This window comes from Podarcis erhardii (assembly GCF_964252035.2).
Source record: "Podarcis erhardii genome assembly, chromosome: 5".
Taxonomy (NCBI): domain Eukaryota; kingdom Metazoa; phylum Chordata; class Lepidosauria; order Squamata; family Lacertidae; genus Podarcis; species Podarcis erhardii.
Genome location: NC_138509.1, coordinates 57,060,951 through 57,088,007, shown reverse-complemented (window position 1 = coordinate 57,088,007; position 27,057 = coordinate 57,060,951). Strand labels below are relative to the sequence as shown.

Here is a 27,057-nt window from a genome sequence, read left to right as displayed (position 1 = left end):
AGTTCAGTTTTCTCTCTGCGTGCTCATATGAACCCAAGATGGGTATTTGTGGTTGCAGCTGCTTCCAGAAAGGAAGAGGCAGCCCAGAAAACATATTCTTGACTACCACGAATTCACTGGAAACGGTTGGAAAACAAATGTTTGCTTTCCAACCATTTCCAGTGAATTCGTGATAGTCAAGAGTATGTTCTCTGGGCTGCCTCTTTCTTGATGGGCTTCTGGTTGGGGACAAAAAGTCTGTACTTTAGTTCAGTCCTGAACTACCTTCTCTCCTTCGGTATATGAGGCCTATGGGATTCTACAGTGCACACAGCGGCATAGCGTGGGTTGTCAGCACCCGGGGCAAGGCAAATAATTTGCGCCCCCTAACCCGGGGCAAGGCAAGTAATTTGCGCCCCTAACCCCTAACTTGCCACCGCTTGCCCGGAGGAGGAGGGCAGAGAGGCGAGGAAAATGCAACATGGCCCAGCAGCTGCAGCGGCGGCGGCGGCGGGGCTGTGAGGAGGGGCTGCCTGGCGCGCCCTCCGCGGCCCTGATGCGCAGGGACTGTGGCGAGCGCTGAGAGCCGCTGCCTGCCGGACGCCTTCAGCCCGGACGCACGCACAGCTCGTCGGTTCTGCGAAACATGGGACTCTGCTACAGCCTGCGCCCGAGGCTCTTCGACGACTCCGGAGGCGGCGAGCGCCCCCCCCCAGATGTTGCGCCCGGTGCGGCCGGCCCCCCCTGCACCCCCCACGCTACGCCACTGAGTGCACACACCTACTTTTCTCCTTTATTGCATCAATGTTTGTGGATTTAAACCCCCCTCAAGCCTACCCATCCTTAGCCACTTCCCTATTACCAATACAACACTGTTGTGATTTTGTATCTTAAGTAGGAGGTACTCCCAAACACCACTGAAAAGGCTATAAAAGGAAGCCTGTTGGGGTGGCAGCAGATGGCACTGTTTATGGGAGGTTTCTAATTTTAAACGTGGACCTGCCAAAGGCGAAAGGATGAGGACAAAGCTCCCTGATTCCACCCCACCCATGCCAATTAGTGCAAGTCACCTTGGCTCAAATTCGGCTCCAGGGGAGAAGGAAAGCTGCAGGTGGCCACCCTCAGAGACAGCAATTTATGAGGTTTAGCTGTTTTCTAAGAGGAGAAACAAAACAAAAAGCAGCAGAGGCTGGGGAAGGAGAAGAATCTATCCAGGAGATTTCCACAACCTCATTACTGTTGGTTGGAGGCTACACACACATTTAGTTATGAGTTATGCAAGTCCGACAGATGCTGGAAGGAACCCACGCAAAGAAGGAAGAGTCATTTCTATTTGACAACTCAGAATATATTTCAAACCAGATAACAATCATTGCTTTCTGTTTTGCTGTTTTTTGCCAGCTCTAAAAATGCTCTCCCACATGCCTGTTAGCAAAAAATAGCTTCCCTTCATGCCACCAGCTTTCATTAAGCTAGGGTTTGCAGAGTGATGAACATTACTAGATTATCATTAATCAGCACTAAAACAGAGCCAGGCTTTTGTTAAGATTCCTGCTCCGTGATTGCAGTCATAGGATTGTTGTCGATCACATGACGGTGCATGTTTTGACTCCACAGTGTGGGAAGCGACGGAGACAAGATGTTTGTGTTGCTGTGTTCCATGAAGTGGGACTATTGTCCTTTGTTCTCTCTCTTTGCTGTCTGATGCTAGAGAGAGAGGGAGCCATGTTGCAGAGCTCCATGTATGTTGATATGTAAATAAAGTAGATTAGCCAAAATGCTGAGTTGCTGAGTTCTGTTACGCAAACTGCGAACACTCTGCGGATCCCTAAGTGTGCCGATGTCTGTTGGCATCAGTCGCTGTAATGTTCGGGCAGAAGAAAGCTTTTGAAGCTCCCGAACGATTGACCAGGAGGGAGAGAACATGCCAGTCTGGCATGTGTCTCTGTCAGGGTCCTACTCAAGAATAGGACGGGCTCCTAACAGCTTTTGCTTCTCTGCTGTCTGCCATTCACAACAGGAGAACATCTGCAAGGCTAGATATGTGGCCATGGTAAGGTAAACATGTTTGTATCATGGAAGCTTTTTTTCTTTGTTTGTTTCATTTAAAATCAGAGGTGCTTGGACAGACACTGGTTGAGATCACAGAGTTTGCCATTCCACAGAGCTAGATCAGAAACTTCATTTCCTATCTCAGTCTTTCAGGTACTCTGCTTGCTCCAAGAGACACGTGCCGTAGGAGAGCGGTGGAAAACCATTTTTCTGCTGAGGTTGCCCACTGCAGTCCTACAGCACAGAGTTTTCAGGACAGACAAAGGAAGTACTTCTTCACACAGTGCATAGTTAAATTATGGAATTTGCTCCCACAGTTAGTAGAGTTGGCCCCCAACTTTGATTGCTTTAAAAGAGGATGAGACAAATCAATGTAGGATAAAGCTATCAATAGCCACTAGCCACAATAGCTGTGTTCTGCCTCCACTGTCAGAGACAGTATGTCTCTGAATACCAGCTGCTGGGAATTGCAGGTGGGCAGAGTGCTGTTGCACTCATGTTCTGCTTGCAAGCTTCCCATAGGCAGCTGGTTGGACAACAGGATGATGTACTGGCTGGGTCACTGGTCTGATCCAGCAGGTTCTTGCTATGTTCTTATAATCACATTTGCTCAGGGGAATCTATCAGAAACAAAAGGCCTGCTATAGGTGTAGCCAGAGATGTTAATGTGCAGAACTAAACTCAAAAGTTCTCTGCTTTCACTAAGCTGGGAGAAAGGTTGCCCTGCTTCAACTTTAACCTTGGTACCTCAGATGAGACCTCTGGATCCTGTGCAAGTCTACTCAGCAGTAAGTCACACTGGGATTGATGGGATTACTCTCAGATAAGTAAACCAATGACTTTTTTTTAGCACAACAGACCAATACATCTATTGTTCTGGAAAGCAAAGCTAGGAAAAATAAGGAGAAAATGAGTAAAAATGTGTTTGGAGCCACTTAAAATTACGTCAGGGGCCAAATGTGACCCCTGGGCTACAAGTTGCCCAGCTGTGATGTAAGAAGAAACCAGGAAGCTGTGCATTTGTAGCTATGGGGGGTCTTCAAGAGGTGGAGAAAACCACAGAGCAAGGAAGAAGGGAAATATACAATATCCATCACTACACTGAAAACAACTACTTGTGCCCTCTTAATTATATTATGACAAACTCCACACAGAGCTTCTGCCATCATCCAGCCTGCATACTAGAAGTGGAGGATTCAGGAAGCCAGAGACAGCAGAGACTCAAATTAGACAGTTCATTATTATAATGCAAACAACACCGAAAGGCGTTGAAAATTTGTTGACATGCAGGCTTTAATTAGGTTAGCAGTAATTATGAATATTATTGAATATATGGATCGCTCTCATGCACCTTTTCATTCTGCTTTATTTTAATGTTAAAACGTTACAATTAAAGACAAACAAAGCAAACAAACCCAGTTACAGATAGGTAGCCGTGTTGGTCTGCCATAGTCAAAACAAAATAAAAAAATTCCTTCCAGTAGCACCTTAAAGACCAACTAAGTTAGTTCTAGGTATGAGCTTTCGTGTGCATGCACACTTCTTCAGATCTGAAGAAGTGTGCATGCACACGAAAGCTCATACCTAGAACTAACTTAGTTGGTCTTTAAGGTGCTACTGGAAGGAATTTTTTTATTTTGTTCAAACAAACCCAAACACTCCTGCAAGAAAAACGACTTCTACAAATATGTTAAGAAATCATAAAGCACTCCATTCCTATGTACAAAGGTGAAAGCAACGTATGCTAATGCTTATATGGCTAATATAAATAACAGACTCAAGAGAAGATCTGAACATGTGTTTCAGTTGTTGCCAATGCAGACACTAGATTTCCCTGTGTGTTTGTTAGGAAATGTGTGGAGGTGCAGGGGAGAGAGAGAGAGAGAGATGGAGAAATGGCCAACCTTGTATCGCTTAGGGAGGAAACACCTGAAACCTCAATACAACAGCTCTCTAAACTACTGGATTTGGGGTCTCTTCTGTTCTTTACAGGTCCTCAGCTAGAAGAGAGAAAACAAGTGTAACTACCATAGCTTTATCCTCTTAGTGCAGTCAAGGTCACCCAACCATCCAATGCTTCCTTCGACTGGCAGCTTGGAGAGCAGCACAGCAGTAGGAGGGAACAAGCAGGATGGCTGAGCACAGCCCAGCCTGAACCCTGACACTATGCAGGGGGAGGGGGGATTTCAATCTCTACCAAAAATAAATAAATGCCTCTGTGATATAAAAAGGCCCACTCCAAAGTGAACAGAAAGGCGGTGGCAGTGCACTTCAAGATTCAAAAGTCCATCAAAGAGACCTCTGAACTCCTTAAAATGTTCTAGCTGGGTGCATTTTAGGAAGAGGAGGAGGAAATATGGACCAAGGTCCAGAAATGGTATTCCAAGACTGTTGCTGGGATCCTTTCTGCAAAGGGCTCTCATACTCTCTAACCAGAGTTGAGGGAACCTTTTCATTCCCAGGGCCTCATTCCCACCTGGGCAACCTTCTGGGGACAACCTTCCACATCCCACCTGTTGGGCAGGGCCAGAAGCAAAAGAGAGTAGAGCAACAAAACTTATCTTTGTACAGTAAAAACCAGAAGTTTCTACATACACCAATACCCTACACACATCTCTCTAACTACCACCCACACAAACAAGAGACATTATCATAGTTCCATGTTACATTCCAGCCAGGCAAAAGCACTCATGGGGGGCACAAAGCAGAGCCAGAGGGCTGTAGCCTAGGGATAGGCGACGTGGACCAAGAAATGGCTGGGGGACAGACAGAGATACCTGGAGGGCCATAATTCAGACCCTAGTTCTGATGTTCTCCATCCCTGCTCTAAACCCAAAAAGAGAAAGAGGAGCAGCAGGAAATATCAACAAAACCTGGTTTCCTCTCACAGGGTCTGTTTTTTATCCATGTGGATTCTTCTAGTCCCTCTAGGCTGATCCATATGTCTAAGAACATGATCCATGTAAAAGGGCAGACTGTGTGTTCTCCATAAGCTTCAGAAGGGAGAATTCAATGTAGTGCTACATTTCCATTTGAAGCATTTGAACACAGAAGGATGATGCTCAAGAGCAATTGTTGGGGCTGCCCTCACAGATCCCTCTCCTGGCGTTCCCTTTCATCCACTCAAATTCTGCAAAGCAGCAAGACTAGCACTAGAATACTGACAAGCACAATTGTCTGTCGGATGCTCAGTACTCCATTCATCTACCTCCCAAATCTATTACCCGACCTTCTCTTTCCACCAAAGTCAGACACCTGTTTCAAACAAGTCATGTACTGGTTTAAGTTAGCTGATTTCTAAAAGTAGCTGCAGAAAAGATACCTCAGAGCTCATGTACCACCATGACCCCAACTCGAGCTAGGGCTAAAGAAGAACATTCAGCCTAAAACCACAAATGAATGTTCAAGACTAACCTATCCAGATGATGGCGTCCAAATAACATCATTCAAAGAAATGCTTCCATTTAGGATGCTGCCTTTTCCTCACATTCAACACACAATATATTATTGCTGAGGAAGTGTTATTCTTTCCCCAGCTAGTTGGTGCTATAAATTTCAGTGGGCCATCTGGAATGAGGTTGCAGAAGCATCATGAGCATCTACTGAAATGAAGAACGCCCATGGCACTACCAATGACAAACTTTGCAATTATTCCAACACGTTATGGACCTTAACACCAGCACACAGTCAGCAAAGACGCCATTTGCAGGAAAGTCAAAACTAAGTATGTCAAGGTAGCCAGTGGAGAAGCTCCATCATTTTCACCTATCAAGGCAAGAGACTTGACTGGATGCCTGATCTTGCTACACTTTGCCTTGAGGACAGGTAATTTTCAGATCCTGAGAGATACTCTCTCCCGTCCCCCAGTCCCTTGTATACTGGAACACACCTTATCCAGACTTGTAGGTCTGAAGTACATGAGGACCCCCTGCTATACCCCTCCAAGGCCACCTCTATCAGGGAACATAGGAAGTCAGCATCTGAGGCTTTTTAGTTTAAAGAAAAGGTGAGTGAGAGGTGAAGTGACAGACGTGGCATGGATAACGTGAACAGAACAAAGGTCTTCTCCCTATTTTTTAACACTAGAATCCAGCGGGCATTCAATTAAGCAGGTCGTTGTAAATTTCAGGACAGACAAAATAAGGGCTTGGTCTCTCACTTCAATGCATTCAACCGGGCAATCTTGAACTCTGGAGGTGGGGTGATGGCTGGCTTGCTACTCTCCTTCCTCCATTAGGATATTCAGCAGCAGCTGGGTGGGGATGTTCAGCAGCAGCTGGACAGAGGAGTCTCGCAGCAGACTCTCCAGACCCCTTCCCACCAACAGACTCAATAATTTCTACCCATTCCTCCTCCCCTTCTGACAGATCCTGCCAGGACCACCCCACCTTCTTAAGTCACCACATGCCTCATGACAACTAACCCTGATGGCTATGTTCTCCCTTCACTGTTGGGAGGGTGTGCTTCTGAATACCAGTTGAAACTGCAGAAGGGGAGAGTGCTGTTGTGCTCAGATCTTGCTTTCAAATTTCTCATAAGTATCTGGTTGATAAGCATCTTTGAGAACAAGATGCTAGACTAAATGGGCCTCTGGCTTGATCCAGCAGGCTCTTCCTATGTTCTTAAGCTTATTTTTCCATCTGGAACAGTACTCTGAATAGCAGTGGCTTTCTGTGTTCTGAGGCATAGCCCTTTCCCCATTATTTCCTACCTGAACCTTTTAACTGGACAAATTCCTTCCAGTAGCACCTTAAAGACCAACTAAGTCAGTTCTTGGTATGAGCTTTCGTGTGCATGCACACTTCTTCAGATACAGTGTCCCACACAACCAAAGAAGCCATTGGTGACTACTGTCAAGAACTGACTTAGTTGGTCTTTAAGGTGCTACTGGAAGGAATTTGTTTTGTTTTGACTATGGCAGACCAACACAGCTACCTATCTGTAACTTTTAACTGGAGATGCCATGGATTGAACCCAGGACCTTTGAGATGCACAGTGTATGCTCTACCACTGAGCTATGGTCTCTCACCTATATTATGGGTGGACTAAACATTACTCAAAGGCAATAGCACAGGTGTTTTCAGAACTATCCTGAAAATGGTAAGGCCCAAGCCTAACCAGTGCCTAAGCTCTGAAAGAAGGGTGTAAACCCACAACACCAGTCAACAAATGCTCTCCGCATTAGGGTAAGGTACTTATTTTATGACCTTCTACAGCAAAAGGCCAATTATCCTTATCTTAAAAGTGTTTAACAAGCCACAGATTGGAAAGTGAAGCTTTTGTTTTTGACCCTCTACTTGCCTGGCAGTAGAGATTTATCAATAGCCAAACTGAAAACCAAGAGTAAACACCATGGTTATCATCCACCCAAAGTTTGTCCCATTGTCTTCAGCAGGAGGAGTTAAACACATGCTGAAATCACTCTGGTTAGAATCAATGGGGCAGAAAAAGGGCTTCACTTTAGCTGGATCATAACCTATGGCTTTCCATTGCGGTTCAGTGAGCGATAAACAGTACAAAGTGATTTCCTGCCTAAAGCAGTTAAGTCAAAGCCTTCCCTTCAGCAAGCTTCCCCATTATCTGCTCTCTCCCTCTCATGGTGTTGACAGGTATTAATTTTATTTATCATAGCATTTCTATGCCACTTTGTCTAAAGGCCCCTGAAGTGGCTCACAGGAAGATTTTAAATGACAAAATAACAAAAAAGCAACAAACGATAAAACTCACAAACACCAAGAACTAACGTACAACAATCCAAAATGGGAGGGGGGTCACAAAAAGCCTGCCAAATGCAGTGGTTTATAAAATGCCAGAAAAACAAACATATATGCCGGTATCCCAAGGAAGTATTGCAGCCTAGTCACCACCAAGAAAACCTGTTCAGCCAAGCTGCTGCCTGAAAGCTCTCATCAACTTAGCTACTGCTGGCTCAAGACATTTTGCTGCCTGAAGCAGCGCTCAAATCCCCCCCCCCCTCCAAACCCAAGGCCAACCCTTTAACTTGTTGCACCAGACACCAATCCCTGCCTTCATCCCCAGTACTACATTTAGGCAGGTTGCTTCATTCTGTTGCCCAACAGGGTCAGCTCTCAACCTAACACCAAATAGAAGTGGGATGACGAGCAGAACCTCTTCTGAAGATCTTAACAAGTAGACAAGATCATATGAGAGCAGGCCATCTTCAAACCTCCTTGACCCCAATCAGTTTAAGGCTGTATAACATTTTCTGAGCAGTGGCGACAGTTTGAAAGCAAACATGGCACCTGTTACGCACCTTTTTCTCTCCCTGTGCAAGCTCTGGAAGAAAATTGGTTCTGCAAGCTTCCAAGATGGTCAGATGGCTGTGGAAGGCACCTATTACTGCCTGCCATCACCTTACCCTCCCTCCTTACCCTTGGAGCACGTTTGCAAGTGGTTTTTAAAGCATTATTCCCATTACCTTAATCCCACATGATGTACAATGGCTACCTCTATATATAGCCCAACCTCTGCCCAGGAATTTTCTGTCATTTAGACCTTCCAGACACTGACCATGAAAATGTGGAGAAACATCAAATTAAACTGAAGGAATGTTCAAGAGACATGCTAAGCCCCTAAGCTGCAAAAGCTCATCTCTGGGGCATCAAGGCCACGATATCGAAATCAAACGCTCTGTAACATAAAGCTTTAGGTGGACTTCTTTGTTTGTCTGCTTTCTTTTGACTTTAAAAAAAAGTATATTCTTCCTCCTTCCTCTTTCCCCAGTGGCTGGGGACTCCACCTCTATTTTTGCTTCCTGGAAATACACAGCTAAGTAACCTGTAGCCCTCCATATGTTGCTGGGACTACAACTTCTATTGTCCCTGATCACTGGCCACACTGGCTGAGGCCGATGGGAGTTGTAGTCCAACATCACCTGCAGAGCTACAGGTTCCCTAACCTTTGGTGCAAGGGCTCTAAGTCTCCTCCAGTCTGCCTTCCCATCTTTAGACATGTGAACTTCCCACGTGGCCAGCTAGTATTAAGAAGGATGATTTGCATTTGACCATGGGCTTAATCTACCTAAATACAGTCATACCTCGGGTTGAATGTGCTTCGGGTTGAGCGCTTTCGGGTTGCGCTCCGTGGCAACCCGGAAGTAACAGAGCACATTACTTCTGGGTTTCACCGCTCGCGCATGCGCAGACGCTCAAAATGACGTCACGTGCATGCACAGAAGTGACATAACGCGACCCGCGCAGATGCGCCATCGCGTCTTACGTTCCATTCAGGATGCGAACGGGGCTCCGGAACGGATCCCGTTTGCATCCCGAGGTACCACTGTATTGCATAGGACCACCACAAGTAGAACAGGATGTTAATGCATAACAGCATCTATGCCATGTACTGGATTTTGAAAGCAGCTGCCTGCATTTCCATTCTGTTCTGTCAGCAGCCAGGTCCCAGTGGTTCCTAAGGTCTTAAAAAGAGGACAGCCAGCCAATATTTTTTTTAAGTGTGAAGGAAGCATGCAAATGAATGAATGTCTTTGCACAGAAACAAAGCTACACCCACATGGTTTGCAGGAAGAGGAAAAGAGCTATCAAATATAAACGCTGCTTTGCATATTGTGTGTGGTGTGTGCTAAAGAGAATGCTCTCACAGGAATTCTGCTTGCTCTAGTTTGCTGGTTTGAGGACCAAGGACGAGGTTTATTCTACTAGCTAGCATTTAATGAAGCGAGCATTTGGGGATGTGGTTCACAACATGGTTACCGGCTGGCTCCATCTATCAGTTCCCCAAGTCATCCTGGCTTATCATATGGCAGCACAAAAAGCCACATGCCTGTCAGCAACCACATTACAGGGATAGCACGCTAAGAAGGGTCTAAATATGAGAAGAGCAGGCTGGAGGCTTCTATGCCCTTCTTGGGAAGCAAAAGCAGAAGTTGGGAGTGATGGAGAATCACCTTCCTTAATACTGCTGCCATCTGGTTTTGAAATGAGCCTGGTCATCAGGACTAGAAATTTGAAAGTAGCAGGAATGCAGGAGCTCTGGAAACCAATAGGCAGGAAGAGGGACGCTTCTATCTAGACAAATTGCTCAAAAATTTCTACCTTGTTAATAAGGTGCAAACAAGAAACTAAAAAACAGCATCCAGTAAGAAGAGTGCTGAATAACAACTGATCACAGGATATGGCATGGAATGAGTCATCTCAACAGGCAATTTTATGTAGATGACTGTGCACCCACCCCCAATATCACATACAATGCAGTACAAAGGACCCTTTTGCCTTGTTTGCAGCAGTATCACATTACTGCTTATAACTCAACTTGAGTAAGCAATTGTGAAAACAAGCTGAAGAAAAGGCTGGCTCACCTGTGAATACACTGGGTGCCCTCAGGCAAGCCGCTTGATCTCAATCTCTCTCTTCCTTCTTTCCCATCCCTCTCCCCACCACCAAACACCCATCTGGAAAACAGAAGCTATGTATCAGCCCTAGCACACAGTATTACTACTTTGCCAGACTTCAAAACAACAAACATTATAAGGTTCTTAAGAGGAACTGAAAGTTACTGGATCCAACATCCTGTCTTTCAGCAGCTTAAAATCATGTCTTCCAACATTTTACAGATGAACAAAAGAGTGTTGCAAGTATACAAAAATGGCCCTAAAGATCTCAGTGGAGCTACCGGTAATTTTCAAAACTCCTCCACTATTTTATGTTTCAGAAAGGTCTTCCCTGCCTGCTGTACCTATTTATTCTGCAATAGCCTGTCCCAAACTAATTTAAAAGTTGGGGGGGTACTGTTTCTCCATTTGCTTAAAAGCTATTCCAATAATACCACAATTGCCCTATAATCAGCATTTCGCATCTTAACAGCTGCAGCATGTAAAATGGAGTTTAACACTGCTCCTAAGTGTTAGCATGTATGCATATGGCAGTAGTATCAGACTGCAGCTGCCCTATACTGAGATTTAACATCAAAACCTACAAAATGGTTATTTTATCAATTCACTCTAGCAAAAAAATTAAAGCAACCCCCTGGGCACAACTGTCATGAAATTGAGATTGTCCCTTATACATATAGCTTGCTAGTGCCTGCACTTTAACCTATCCACAACAACACACCTTTGTAACCAAAGCAGGCAAAACCCTGTAATGGATAATCACCCAACTTCCTTGTATATAAAAAGTTTGACACTGGTGAAAACAATAGATAAGGAAGCAGTGCAATATGGCTATGCTTGAGTAACAGCATTTCCGGAAACGTTAACCCAAAAGTCCTTTCACTGCTACCAAAACTCTATGGCATATACAACGTTTCACAAAACTGCCAATTCTTTCTTCCTGTATTCATTTCAATTATCAAATAAAAAACGAAAGCATATTTAAAGCACTCCCTTAGGCATGTTCTGCCACACCCCTAATTCTCCTGCAACTGAAAGTTCTGAGGTTACATTTTAACCGGCTTCTTAGAATATCAAGTCTTGTTCCCACACAGGAGAAGCCATTATACCCAAGCAGAGCATATTCGTCATCTGTAACTGAAGCATCAACAGGTTAATGGTGTGTCGTGTGTGAAGCACATAGGGCGTCTGGATCAGATGATCAAGCAACAGGGAGCAAGGTGAAAGTCAAATGTAAATGTGGATGCTGTGGTGAGATTTGGCTCAAGACCAGAGAGGAAGTGATATCCAGCACACAAACTATAACCAGGAACAGCAGACTGGAACCATGAAGCAGCAAGCCTAGTGGGTTACATACAGCAGATAAATCAGCCTGAACATATTGATACTGAGAATTTTAAAGGTCCCTGGACTGAAGATGAAGCAATATGATCTTGTCCAACAGGGCCTTTGAGCAGGGTTGCCATCCAAGACCACAGTGCTTTTCAGGGCTCAAATGGCTAATATGTCATTAGTCAACCATTCCCAGTTGCAGGCTCACTGAAACCCAGAACCTTTAGCATGGATCAAAACAGGAAAATATTGATTCAAGGCAGGTCCAACCACACTCACCAGCATCCGATTTTAAACAGAACAGCCCTTATGCTGGTATAGCAGGTATTAAATGCCATTTACTGGAACATAATGCTGTTGCCTCATTTCCATGTGCTTGGTTTGGCTTTGATCCCAAAAAATATTATCTCCTCCACGTTGCTTAACTCCATTGTCATCAGAAGAACTATTGGTTAATTTCAAGCAACTAATGAGAAAAGAGATTCTGAACAGGAGATCACGATTTAGCAAACTAAACGTGGTTCTCGCTTACTCTGGGGGGTTGCTACCTTCAACAAACAAAAACAACAATGTGTAAACCAAACACCTACGCCTTGTTCAGACAGGCTTGCTGCAAACAGCCTACCCAGTGGCAAATATTTCTTCTACTATGAAAAGGAACACGGAAACAAGATGCTGAAAGGTTTTAGAAAAGGAACCTAGGAGGGTGGGGGGTGGGGAAGTTCTGAAATAATGAAATGTCCCGTAATGAACGTCCGTTCCACTGGATTTTAGTCAGGCATTACTATATTGCTAAAGATGTCATGCCTTTCATAATAGTCAGGTGCTTTGTCTCACAATTTAGTTTTGTACTGGTGGTCACTCACTCTATGGGCAAGAGTGCACTACAGGAGTCCATCATATTCATGTATGTTTCGTGAGACCATCCCAAAGTACTCCTCTGTAGTCTAAGGGTAAACAAGTAACTGTGCAGCAGATCCAACTCGGTAAAAATCATCTGATACACAACATTTTGGATATGTGCTATGGTGGCTAAGAATACCAGCTGAAAAGTCCACAAGCCAAATCTCCTCTTGGCATGTACTTGGTGTCTCAGGTATACGCTTGGTGCCAGCATCCGCCCACACCAGTCTTCACCAACCTGGTGTCCTCCAGGTGTATTGGATTACAGCTTCCCAAGGGAATGGCGGTCCAATGGAGGACACCAAGTTGGCAAAGGCTGCTCTACACTGCAGAAATAATACTTTCCCACATTGCTGAGATATGTGAAGTGCTTTCAGTGCTTAGAATGTACTATATTGTTGGCAACTGTTTGTCTCGAGAGACAATGGGGTGCACCTCTGAGGGTGAAGACAAACCACTATGTTAGCAGTGACCTCCCCGAGACACAAGCTTGGATAGTGTGTATGGATGTCCTGGGCTGCCCAGACAATAAGACCCACCTCCTGGCCTCACATATGTGGTCCAAAGATAAGCAGAGCAATAAGTTTGGCACCAGCTTGGCTGCAGGAGTTGCCAGAAGGAGGCATACAAGACGCCATCCATCCAACCGTCTTAGGTACTCCACTCTGATTTACTCCTTGGCCTTTTATTCTCCCAAAGATATTCCACAAGGTAGCGAAGGTTTAGGATCAGAGTTTTCCTTCTCTTAGATGGTGTGGCCGCTGTCATTTCTAGGAATCACAGCTTCTAAGAGCCACAGGTTCCTGCTGAGTGCAGGATGGGGGTCGAAGGTCGACAAACTACCCCAGAAGAAGCACAATGTGTCCCCCACCAGAGGCAAAACCCCTCCCTCTTAACACCCCATACTCCCTGAACATAATATATAAATGCTACTATAATATACTAGTACAAATATTCTTAAAACATCAGGACTTCCATCTCCTTCAACTTTAGCTCCTTGCCCAGGGACAAAATGCAGAATACCATCTGGCTCAAGGCGGCCATTTCCCCACCTCTCCCTGTGTATGCATATGGTCAAAGCAAGATCCAACCTTCAAGCAAAACCTACAGTCATTGTTCACTGTGCATAGTACATCTGGGCACTCCGGATGATTAAACAACAACCAATCCAAGCTGGTTGATAGTATACAGTGGATCCTCAGCAAGGTTTGGTCTCACAATGGCCAGGTTCACTCAACATGCTAAGTCAAACTTTAGCTTCCTGAAGCTGTGTGGGTATGCAGGCTCCATAAGAGGAGCTCATTACTGCTTTGCACTTTCTGGTCCTTTTTGCTTCTGTGCCACACTAAGCCACGTTTTGACTAGGTATGTTGTCTGAACCAAGGACTTGTGGTTAAGCTCTCTCCTCACTAATCACACACTGTAACCAAGGTTTGTTTTGGTTACAGCTCATGGTGAGAAGACAGTTTAGCTGTGAGCCCCAGTTCAGATGAAACACTAAGTCAAACCTTGGGCTTAGGTCAATGTAGACTAGGATGAAGCAAAGTTGCTATGAGTTCCTCTCTGGGAACCCACACAGCCGCACTGATCCAAATTTTGTCTGGTTTCTGCAAATCATGCCAATGTGTACAGAGTGAAAAATGAAAGACTTTTGTGAGGAAACAAAAGGCAATTCTTAAAGCAAGACAGTAACCACCTTCTGAGTTCTTACATGTACAGCTCAACATGAACCAGCCTTTGTTCAACCATTTACGATGCAAGAAACAAGATGAACATGTTTATTGGCAGAACAATCTCCTACAAGAAACAATAACAGTCCCTTCTCAAGCACACAACTGCAAAAAAAGGCAACAAAAGTGAACTCGTAACCCACATGGCTCCTGTCTGCAATTTAAATATTTCATATAGAGATGATCACCTGGATGAGTCAGCCAAGCACTTGTTTTAGCAAGAAATCCTCTTTGCATTTCTGAGCCAACGGCACATTAAGCAGATCCAACAGCGTCACCTGAAGCTTCCTCCTGGGCTCATCATTTTTAGTGCAAATGTCATGAAAGAGCAGAGAGAACCTGAAAAACTATGTAATTATTCTCTCTGACTTGATGTGACATGTGAGGATCCTGACCTGTCAACACCATGATTTCTAAAATAGGGATGTCACATCCGTATTAAAAGTTCCCAAACTCCATTTTGGAACAGTCAAGCTAGCTTTTTGTACTTGGTATAGGTATTGTATGAACCCACCTGCTCTCATGGAACAGGGATTCCAAATTCAAATGTTACCTAGGTTGCTATTTGTCAGAACTGTGATTCTGCAGAGCACTTAACCAAAACGTCTATGCCAGAGGTGGAGAACATCGTTATTATTCAGTCAGGCCATTGCTCCATCTAGCTCAGTATTTTTTCACATCAATAGTCCTTCAGCTTATTGGACTTGGGGACACCCCCTTTAACTTAAACCTGCATTTGGGGCCCCACAAGTGAATTTTGCATCATATATTAATGTTGCAACTCTCCATAGGTCAAACTGTAGCCCACTAAGGGACCCAACCCACCACTTGAAGACCAATGGCTGGCAGCAGCTTCGAAGAGTTTCAGCCCTACCTACAGATGCCAAGGATTGAATGTGGGACCCTTTAAATGCAAAGCAGATAATCTACCACTGAACTACCGCGCTTCCCTTGTGACCCTCCAATATACAGTGGTACCTCGGGTTACGAACTTAATTCGTTCCGGAAGTCCATTCTTAACCCGAAGCACGCATTCCCTACATAGGCCTCCCGCGGCCCCGGAAGCTGATTATGTTCGTATCCCAGGGCAAAGTTTGCAACCCATGGCACCTACTTCTGTGTTTGCAGAGTTCATAACCCGAAGCGTTCATAAGTAGGATGGTTCGTAATCTGACGTACCACTGTACTGTTGGACTAAATACCCCATTGGCCCCAGCCAGCATAGCCAATATGAGAGGGATGATGTGAGCTGTAGTCTAGCAACATCTGGAGGACCACAGGTTCCCCATTCCTACTCTACACATCTATCTCATTCATCATCTGACACTGTGAAATCCAGTTATTAGAAAAGCTGCAAGCATCTGGCATCCATATGAGCTGCTCACATGATTCCATTGTCTCATACCTTGCCCAGAACAAGAGAGAGCAGTCATGATCAGCATGAAAGTTTCATGGTTATAAAAGATATTAAGGAACAGGACATCCAAAAATTAAGGCTGTGTTCACACCATCACTTGCTGCATTTCATGTCAGTTTAATCCCACAGTGTTTAAAATACTCCTGAATATGGCCCTGCTTTCTGCTTCCAAAATTGTGGACTTGTGGCAATCTACTGATCAACAGCAATTTCAACCAAAACCAGAGGTGAGACAGTGAAATAACAGGATAGTGGAGTAGTGAGGGTGTAGGTTCTGTTAAATAACAACAAAACAGCTAGCTGCATATGGTACTAATTTGGTGCATAGAGCTTTTCACTCAGATAAGAAAGTGGAAAGAGGAGACGATTCCCAGCAAAGACAATGCAAAACCATTTGTGCAAGTTGTGTATCTCTTTAATAAGGTGCAAGGATTTGTGTGAACGCACCAGGAATTGAGATACAAAGACTGACAGATCATAAGATATTAAGTGCACCATCACCTCACCTCCTTGTGCTATTTTCTATTATGATCACACAAAGTATTATCAGTCAGAATGTGCCCTATATAACTTGGAAGGCAGGGGTTAATTATAAAATGCATCTGTGAAGGGGGGAAATATGCCTTAAATCTGGTCTCATTTGTAAATACCCATTCTTTAACTATATGCATAATTTAACCAATTAAAGAACAGGTATTTACAAACTATGGCATTCACTGCCACGAGGCTGAACATGTGAAGCTGCCTTATACCGAATCAGATCACTGGACCCATCTAGCTCAGTACTGTCAACAGAGACAAGTAGCAGTCTGCACCTATCTGTGTGCTTAAATGTTCTGTTGTGTTATACCCCTCTGGCAAATAAATATTTGTGTTTTATTAGTTTTTTTTAATTGATACACAAATATACATATGGGATAACCAACATCATATAACCAGCATGCATGAAGGGGTTAATACTAGAGTAAGCTGTCCTGCCAGGGTTAGCCACGGAGCAGCTCCCATGTGAGGAGGTTTGAGCTGGTTGCCACAGCTCAGACCGCATGGCTGTAACAAGCTTCTATTGAGTTCCTATACCAATAATTTAAGAACTCTAGGGTGACCCCCATTTGTTTTCCTCAAAACTCACAAACCAACCCCTTTTCTCTTCCATGTTAAGAAAGCATAATCTGCTACTATGCTCCATTATGTCTTTTCCTCATTTGTCCGCATTTATACTCCAAACTGTGCATATAACCTGAAGTAAGAAGAAATCTGATAACAAACAGGTTCCTAATGTTCACGTTAAAGAGCCTTGAGACAGGTTGGGCAAAGCTTAGCTTCATACATGAAAAAGAAACTAGGATGATGAAAGAATGCACTTCAACCCAGACATTCTATAGTTGGAAATCATGCCACCTTATTGGTTACAAATGAAGCAAAAGCATCATTGGGTTTCTAAAAAGCAAATAAGCAGTGAACTCTGTTACCTTTCCTATTTACTCCTCTAGAAAGTGATTGGCTGTAGACAGAACACCCAGCCTGCTCTTGCCTGTAGAGAAAAAACCTCAGAGCAGGCCCTCCCTTATCGCAAAGCAAACACAAACATTGACTAAAATTTAACCATCGCAGCAGGGCAGAGTCAACAACCTCCTTTTCTGTGAGAGGTATCCAAGAGAAACACAGGCAAGATCAGCAGTGGACACCCTAGCCCTTGTGCTTACCTTTTCCTCATCTAGGGTCTACGAGAAGACAGATGGTGGAATCTGTGTTTTTGTAAAGCTGCAATTACAGCAGTTTCCAAGGTTCTCATTTGTTTGGGATCAGTGCGTAGCTTTTGGTCTGGACAATCAAGCAACTGGCTATAAAGGTCTGGTTAAATTTTTACCCAGAACTGTTGCAATCTTGGGAAGTTAACTCATCCTAGGATTGGATTGGATTGGCAGACCAGTTCTTACTCCTTAGAAATCTTTCATTTTAATGCCAGCAGAGGGGAGTGGAGGGGAGATTATCTGACTACGTAAAAGATTAGAATAAGTCATCCATCAAAGTTCAGTCAAGGGAAAAGCTCATCTTATGATTATAAAATATCGCCCAGGGTGCAGTGACATTTACAGCCACTGTCCACCCCATCCCCCATTAGTATCAGAGTCACAGGAAATTGGATTTGCTCCGCAGGTTACATATGGGTTGCTCCCTGGTAAGATTTAAGGGAAAGGCAAAAGGATAAGGTTCACATACCAATTTAGCCAACTTCAGTCTTTTCATACTCCAGTTTTATTACACATGCAAATCTGCAAACACACATATGCAAAAAATTATATTTCTGAGATCTTCCAAAACTGCTCCAAATTTATTTTGCTCACCTACTATCCTGCCTCATCTTTGGGAATCCATGAAAAGCAGAAAATCAAGATCTATGCTGGCCAACTATATTTATTATACTCAGATATTGGTGGAAGAAAATGGATGAAAATAATCTCAATGGCCAACATATTCCAGCCCAAAAGCAGTAGCCACCAACTAATCTGACCTGCACAAAACACCTGCCTGACTTCTGGAATTCAACAACGATCCCAACAGGCACATAAGCAAAACCTAGGTCAGTCAAGACCCAAAGCAGAATCATATAATCATATAATTGCAGAGTCGTAAGGGACCACAAGGATCATCTAGTCCAACCCCCTGCCATGTAGGAATATTTCACCCAATGTGGGGCTCAAACCCACAACCTGAAGATTAAGAGTCTCATGCTCTGCCAACTGAGCTATCCCAGCTCATATCCCAAAGGCTTGGTATTATAGGCATAGTGTACAACTTCACTCCAGATATCCCACCTCAAGCTGTAAACCATGAGTTGTAAGCATCCATCTGTCTCAGGAGACAATGGAAGAGTACATCTTTGGGAGTGAAGTCAAACTTCTCTCTGCGCTGCTCCTGACAGTCATTCCTCCTCTGGTCACTGCTGTGGATGCACAACCTGACTGTCTGTCTCCAGGCCCTACAATCGTCCGCAAGGGATTCCCATATGGCAGGGTTAATGTTGCCAGCCTTCATGTCATGTGTGGTCACCAATGCTGATGCATGGAGTGCTGGCAACATCCTGATTCAGGTTGCTGGCCTTTGTCAGGCTGATGATGAGGCCGAACTCCATGGAGGCTTGGGCAAAATGGTTGACAGAGCTCCCACAGAGTGCGCTGTCAAGGCTGCACCAAGGGCAATCAACATCTCTCAGATAAGAACATGCCACACTTTTGTCTTGGCACAGAGATGTGCCAGGTTGAACAGACACCATTGCTCCTTCAATGGAAGCTGATGGCATAGAAGAGCAACAGAGAGTTGGGGTGAGAACACAGTCCTGTTTCATTCCACTCTTTATAGGGAAGGTGTCCAAGGATGAACCATCATACTGGACAGTGACATGCATGTTCTCCTGTAAAGACCTGATCATCTTGTTGAGCTGTGTGAAGAGTCCTTTTTTGTTGAACAAGGTCAATGAAAAGGATGTGCAATGGGTGTCTCTGCTCTCAGCATTTCTCCTGCAGCTGGCTCAGTGAGAAAATCATGTTGACTGACCTCCAAAATCTAAAGCCAAATTGTGACTTGGGATAGACCCTGTCAGCAAGTGAGCATAAATCTGTTGAGAACTACTTGGGCAAAGGCTTTCCCCACAGTACTCAGCAGAGAGATGCATGTCTTGTGGCACAGATCCTTCTTCCCAACACTGCAGGTAAATACCATGGAGGTGCATCATAAGGGAGGAAGTGAAGCTGGCTTTCAGCACTTCTATTGGGATTCTGCCCTGTCCTGAGTCTTTACCACACATTTGAGAGTTGATGGAGTTTTTCAGCTCGTCAAGGGAATGTCCCATCCAACTCTTCCAAGACAGGCAGAGTCTGGATGCTGTCAGCTGCTGTGTCAAGAGACCATGTTTTCCTGGTAGAGGCTATTTGCTAATTAAACTCTCAATGTTCTTACCCAGTTGTATCATTTTATACTATTCATGTTTTATTCTCCTTTCTTTTTGCAAGCCACTTTAAACACTTGTTGGAAAAGCAGCGCATCAATGCTCAAAAACAAACCAAATGATGCAGTGCAGGCTAGAGACAAAGCAATGCCAAATGCTTTTATTGTTTCAAGTATCTGACGGGATTTGCTTTTACACTGTCAGATTTCTTGTGAGTACTGAGACAAGGCTTTATTGCCGAACGTACCAGTTGAGCAAAGGGAGAAAAACACAGTAACAAGCAAAGCAAAGCAGTACCAATGCCCCCAAACAACAGCAGTTTTGGGGGCTGCTTAATGTCTACCAGCTACAACCCTTCAGGCTGCTATAACTTTCTCTGGCCGTTCGCGGAAAGCACAATGATTTCCTTTAGCTCCACCAAGACAAGTGGGATGCAACACAAATTTCAGAAGCTGGGAGCAGTTGTTAGGCAAAGACCATTAAGCAAAATCAGAAATGGGGTGGGGGGAAAGACGCTTGCCATGACCAAAGAGCATACCAACACCAGTAGTAACTACTGACATGATAAGGTTCGGGGGGCTTGATTACACACTAACCAATTTTGCATTCTCAAATAGTATAAGCAACAGAAGTATGCCAGAATAAGTTAAGGCCAGCCTCACACAGCTGCGTTTTAGACAGAAATTTAATCTGCAACAGTTTTTCCCCTCTTATGGACAGCTTGGATTAAGCATATGCACACTGAAAAGTCCAAGCACTGGGGCAGGATAGCAGGTCCTGATTTGTACCATGCCAAGTCCAGGTTTCCAGATAGTGCTGTTGTTAAGTTGGAATCTGGAATTGCTATACAAAACTATTGAAACAAGACCAAAAGTGATTTTGCATACCAGCCCCAGTATGCAAAAGTGGAAGGACATCTAGGATAGATATTTATTTTAAAGGGAAGAACTGCCAACCATGGCAAAAAAAGGACAATTCTCTATCAAATGTTGCCAGAGGGAAAGTTTAACCATGAAATATACAGAATGAGAAAAAGTTCATAAGGAAAGCAGAAACAACAGAAATATTAAGGAAACTGGAATTGAATAAAGTCAACGCAAAACCTGCCTTGGGAGATCACTGATGCACACCCACCCCACAAAGCAGAAGGCACAGAATCCAACACCAAAGAGTTCCAGCTTTCATTTAAAAACACAAAACAAGTTTCTAGTCCTTATGGCTTGAAATATGGGCTTTAAAGTAAATAGGCACTGTGGGTTAAATTTCCAAAGCTAGTAGAATTTCTAGCTGTCAGACTGCAAGATATTAATGGCCTACTTCACTTGTTTGCCCTTTCTTGCAGATACTCTGTATTTTGTGCACATTTCTTAATTTGCATATTTTATCCTGATTAATGAATTCAGCTCTCTTTTTTTACTGCATAATACCCTGCATATGTGGACAAACGGAAGACAAGACTGAAACTAGCTGAAATGTTAAATGTATGATTTGCCTTTAACTAGTTTTTTTCATTCCAATAAAAGATGCAGCAGGAGAATGGGGGAAATCAAGATCAGGACTCAGATGCACAAGAAGAGTTTTTTACCCTCCAGTCATGATCCTGATGCTCCCTTTCCCCAAGTGTTATTAACCCCAGGAAGGAAACTTCCATTATAATTGACCTTACTCAGTCCCACCCAAAGAACATCATAATGCAGTAGCCTTGCTTCAAAGCATCCCAAAAATAGCTATTTATTCCCATACATTTCCATCCCGTTCTTCCCCATAGCCCACCATGGGAGCCCAGAGTAGCTAACAACCCTAATTACAATAATCACAATCAAAAACCCATTTAAAATTACAACAAAATTAAAACCCTGCTTAATGTTAGCTGAAAGAAAAGGGCCACTGAATTTGGGTTCCCAAAGACTAACATTTATGTACTTTCATAACCTCTTACTCCTGCTCAATAGTGTCACATGGAAGGTTAATCTGTATGCTTGCCAAGAAGCAGCATAATAGCACTGGGAACCATTAGCACTGCCTTTTGTACCAGGATGAAGTATCACAGAGTCTGATAGCTGACATTTCCATGTATCAATGATCTCTGAGTCAGAGTGGAAGTATAAGTATAAAGTGTCCAAAGATTTCTTTGGGCAGACTTCTGTGCATTTAAAATATGCAATCATAGCTCCTTACAAAGGACCGCACAACAGCAGTTGCTGTCTCTTGGCCACAGACAGCTTTCCCTGAATACTGTATTCCAATATCTGAACCATTTATATCCACCAGCAAATAAGCTGGCATGACAGCCCTGACTTCTGAATTACATGTGTGATTCTAAATCAAAAACACACATTTACTTGGAAGGAAGCCCCAGTGATTTGACTTCTAACAAACATCAAGCTAGAAATGCATTAGACTTCAAGGCTCATTTAGCCATAAGGATGTTATAATTTTTTTCATCATATAGGCATCCCTCCCTTCCTCCAAGGAGCTCAGTGCAGTAGACATAGGATTATCCTATTTATTGTCACATTACCCCAGAGAGGCAGGGGAGACTGTGATAATGTAGCATAAGGATGGTGTACAGGTGCTAAGATCCATAGGTGCTAAGATCGATAGGTGTGTAAGGGAGCTTGGCAGTAGAGGTCACAGATTCAAGCCTGGAAGAATCAGTCCTCTGGTCGATTTCCTAGGCTGCCTTTTGACACTACCCGAACACTTTGGGGGCTTAGTTGCTTTTAACCATGAGAACTAGAAAACCATTTTTATTTAAAATACATAAAAGTCAATATCAAGAAACCCAAGTTCTGTGCCAAATTCTACACAAAATCCCAAGAGTTCCAGGGGCATAGCTGATGGGTATGCTCCAGCCTAGCACATAATGACAAGGTATGGGAGATAATAGGATACCAGCAAGGCAGAGGCTTGTTTAATAATATACATTATTGAGACTTAGGAAGTGGAACCTGCAAGGGCACAATGACACAGTCATCAGAAAGTAGGTCAACCTTTGGCACTGCGTTAGTGAGGTGAAGCAAAGAAGTCTTACATCTCAGCATGAGCTTGACTATAATAGCAACATTCAGAAGTCATTAGAGCATCTAAAATTGAAAACAAATAGTTTTTTTTAAAAAAATCTTACTTCAATTCAGATTTATAATTAATGTTTATATAAGGTACCAAGAGCCAATTATATAAAGTTGACATCAAGGATACTTGTTCTCCTACTCAATAAAGATACTTTGCCATCAGGTTTTTTTCCTCACACCAAATACTTATAAAATACTTTACACCAAGATGCATACTAATGCTCTTTTGGATAATAGGCTGTTTCATCATTATCTTGAGCCACTGAGCATTTCAAGGACTCCTTTACCTCCAAATTTCAATGACAATCTCTTTTAACATACCTAACTTTTTAAAAAATCCTAAATTGTGAATCTAACATTACAGGCAGAGCTTTTCCCAACAAAATGGAAATCAAAGCAGCTAACAGATTCAACTGAAGCACTCTGAGCAGCAGAACTTACATGCTTATTTTGGACTGGATCATATCCACTAGTAAAACAGTAAATAAACAAATTCATTGATGCAATATGAAGTACAGAAAATTCTTTAAAACAAGTGCACTGATCTGGATTGAGAATATTATTTTAAAATGACATTACAAATCTGGGAGTTTCTTATCTGCAAAAGTCAATGTTTCATAACATAACCCTAAGTGGGTAAAATGAACATTGGAGATTTGGAAAAAAACAGAAACAAACAGTTTGGAGATCTGTTTTCTGGTAGAGGCATTAAAACTTACCAACAGACCAGAGCAGATTTCTCAATGGACAGGTGCTAATTTTTCAATGCTTCTAAATTGTTCCTGTATAAGGAAACCAGATTATTAGTGCAACTATCAAAGAGAAGAGGTTCTTTTAAGATCTATTAAACCAAAGCACAGAACCTTATTTTTATAATCATCAGACAACATCCTCTAATTTAGGGATGAAACCCCTTTTTCAGCCACAGGGTCACATTCACTTCTGGACCACAGACCTGAAGTTTCTCACCCCATCTTAAATAGAGAATCTCTTTAAAAATGTACTGAAAATATTTACCTTTCACTCCTTTTCTAGTCCAGGCTCAGGCTTGTATTATACTCCTTGTTGCTCTGATGTTTTTCTTTGTTGTTACCAATTTGTGTTTCAGATTGTTATATGTATTTCCTATTAAAAGAAATAATGATCTGAGACGACTCTGGAGTTCTGTTTGTATATACTTTACATGGCAACATGATTTCTCTCTTTTTTAAAAATAAAACCATTGAGGAATACGAAACAAGGATAAAACAAAAAGAGGCCCAACCACTAATAGCCTAGAAATGCCTATGTAAACTGATGAAGGGTTGTTTTTTTTCTGAAGGCAAGTCAAAACCTGACAACATTATGTTTAATGGGCCTCTCTTGGAGAGCATTCTGCAACTGGGTTTCTTCCACTGAGAAAAGCCCCACTCCACCCTCCAGCAATTCTTAATTCACAGGAACGCTGAACATGGAGAAAATCAGCAGCCTCCAGCACTTGTGAAGGTTCATATGGAAAAAAAACAGCAAAAAAATCTGGCAAGGAGAGTGAGAGGGAATCCTATCAGCAACACCAAGACCTGTTGCCTTCTGGTGCAGAACTCTGACCAGTGAAACTCAGGTGCTTCTTCAACATTTATTCAGGGTGTTTTCCCAATTCCCCCTTAACTCTAAATGCTGTATCTCCACTCAGTCTAACACACAAGCAGGAAGCTATCAGAAAGTTGGTAAGCACCGGAAATCGTGACATAATTAAATAAGAACGTGGGCTTGCCACAATGAAGTGTACAAAACAGGGTTGCCACCTCCCCTCCCCCATGACTGAGGCTTTGAACAGCAGCCTACAAAACTGAAATTTAAAAGGTGAAGCTCTTCCCAGTGTATTAGGGTCATAATGAGAAATACTTCACATGTTGAATTTCTGTCTGCTTATAACAATTAAAAGCTCAGACCTGCAGGGAGGGAGGAAAAGATTAACAATACGCTCTTCAGTTAGTTTAAGGACAGCACATTCCTGGATGGAAAATCCTCTTTTTAAGATCAGCTACATACTAATGCCCCCAATTTAGTCCAAGTAAGGCATGGCACCTGTAAGCAGAGAACTAATGTCACTCATCCCTTCCAACTATCCATTGGCACATGAACATGTGTCAGCCTGTTGCTGTTCACGGCCCAACCCTGAAATGACTCAGGGGCCATGAGACGAGTCAGTGGTCAGAAGAGACGCCAGAATAAAGGAGCACTCCAGATCACAGGAAGACCTTGTAGCCAAGCAAGCCTCCGAGGGAACAGGAAGCACTTTATGCACCTTCCTGCCCCGAAGGATCCAATGGGCAGCCAATCGGGGTGGGGGTGGGGTACACAGGTGTTTTAAGTCAGTTGGGAAGGTCCTTCACCAAAAAGCTTGCTACCACATGGAACCGCTGCTTGCTGATCTGTAATTTGCAACATCAGGTAGAGTGATGGGTCACTGCGCAAATCCTCCACAAAGGCTGGCTCTGGCCCTATCTACATGCTTGGTTACATACTTGTTGGACTACACCTTCCATAATGCCTGATCACTGGCCATACTGGCTGAGGTTGATGGGTGTTGGGAATCCAACAACATCTGGAAGGCATCGTGTTAGCTTCCCCTGACCTGAAGTACCTTGGCAATCTGTTTTTTCTTCCCCAAACGGTTGGCTTTAGTAGACATGTCAGGGCTTAATTTGGACCAGCAGATACCAAAGTCTGAGAGAATGAGTGGAATGGATCCATTAATCACGGGATCAAGAAGGATATAGCCAACTGTTATGTATGGTGCAGATGTGATAAAACGGTAAATACACCATTACACGCAAGCAAATAACCATGTGATGACTGCAGTTATCACATGACAAACAGAGTTGCAGTAAGAGCTAGACCGTGGACTTCATTTAAGCTAGACAGTGGACTTCATTCAGGTCCAAAGTTCAGAGAATATCAAACACTATTTCATTTTGTGAAAACTCACCCAGAAAGATGTATATATTATGTTTTCTCTTCTATTTATCAAGAGGTTACCCTTTAACCATTGGAAACCCTAACAAGACAACATTGTGGTTCAAAGGACTACCAGTAATCTGTACCACTAGCTGAAGTCACTGCTGTCAGATCAACCACTCAGAGAATTGAACATTGATAGGACGCTGGGAGGTGGGGAGACTTGCACATAAAAGCTTCTCTTTTTCAGAGAGGGCTTCAGTGCTGTTGGCACTGAAGTCTCAGAAACCGAAACGCATGAAAGACAGTGAGCAAACAACATAAGAGAGAGTGTAATAGCGTAATCAGGATCTCATTTACAGTCTGACTTCAAATGGAATCACGCCCAATTACAATAGATATTCAGTTTTCATAATCAGTTGTTTGCAATTCCAGAACACAAATACTGTGATTTGCATCTTGAGTGATTTGTATTTTGTGGAATCAACAATTTTGGGCCTGCAGGCACATTTGGAAATCTAAGGAACTGATGTGGGCACCATGAAATACCCATTACAGAAAAGAAAATTGGGCAATGCTCAGAACCCGTTTCCCCACCCTACCCCATAACAAATGAAAACCAGACCAAAAATTTTATAAAACCAGGCAACTCCCTCACAGCAACAAAAAAAGGTCCCAAACCCCCTCATTTAAAAAAAGTAATAAAAGTTTGGAAAAGCAGAAGCTTGTGGCACCTAAGGGAGCCACATTGTGGACCCCTTAAAACGTGCTACACTTTGATACAGAGATGTCATCTTGTACATTAATTACAGTGGTACATCGGGTTAAGAACTTAATTCGTTCTGGAGGTCCGTTCTTAACCTGAAACTGTTCTTAACCTGAGGTTCCACTTTAGCTAATGGGGCCTCCCGCTGCTGCTGCCGCGCTGCCACTGCGCAATTTTTGTTCTCATCCTGAAGCAAAGTTCTTAACCCCAGCTACTATTTCTGGGTTAGCGGAGTCTGTAACCTGAAGCGTCTGTAACCTGGGGTACCACTGTACTTCACCTATCTAGAGTCCTCCTTTCAACTAGGTAAAGATATAACTAGCGAAATAAAAAACACAAACGAATACTTGGGGCAGAGTTTCTCTAGACCTCTTTCTGACTGTGTGTTTGCAACAGACCTAATGGTGCTTGAAAGCTGCTAAACTGTGGATCTGAATGGGGTCAACTGACTAGCTAGAGCAGCAGTGAGGAATCTGTGGCCCTCTAGACGCTTTTGGACACCAACTCTCATCAGCCAAAATGGCCAATAGTCAGGACTGGGGGGGGG

At 43.3% G+C, this 27,057-nt stretch overlaps 1 protein-coding gene across 1 annotated transcript in view; it reads right to left on the bottom strand.

Moving 5' to 3' along the window:
* Positions 1–27,057, bottom strand: part of SEMA4G (semaphorin 4G) — a 96,829-nt gene that overhangs the window by 59,866 nt on the left and 9,906 nt on the right. The window contains exons 2-3 of the mRNA XM_081863964.1: positions 23,822–23,929; positions 23,524–23,586 (exon numbers count right to left, since the gene is read on the bottom strand). The gene's annotated coding sequence lies outside the window, so the exon portion shown is untranslated. The remainder of the gene's footprint in view (positions 1–23,523; positions 23,587–23,821; positions 23,930–27,057) is intronic.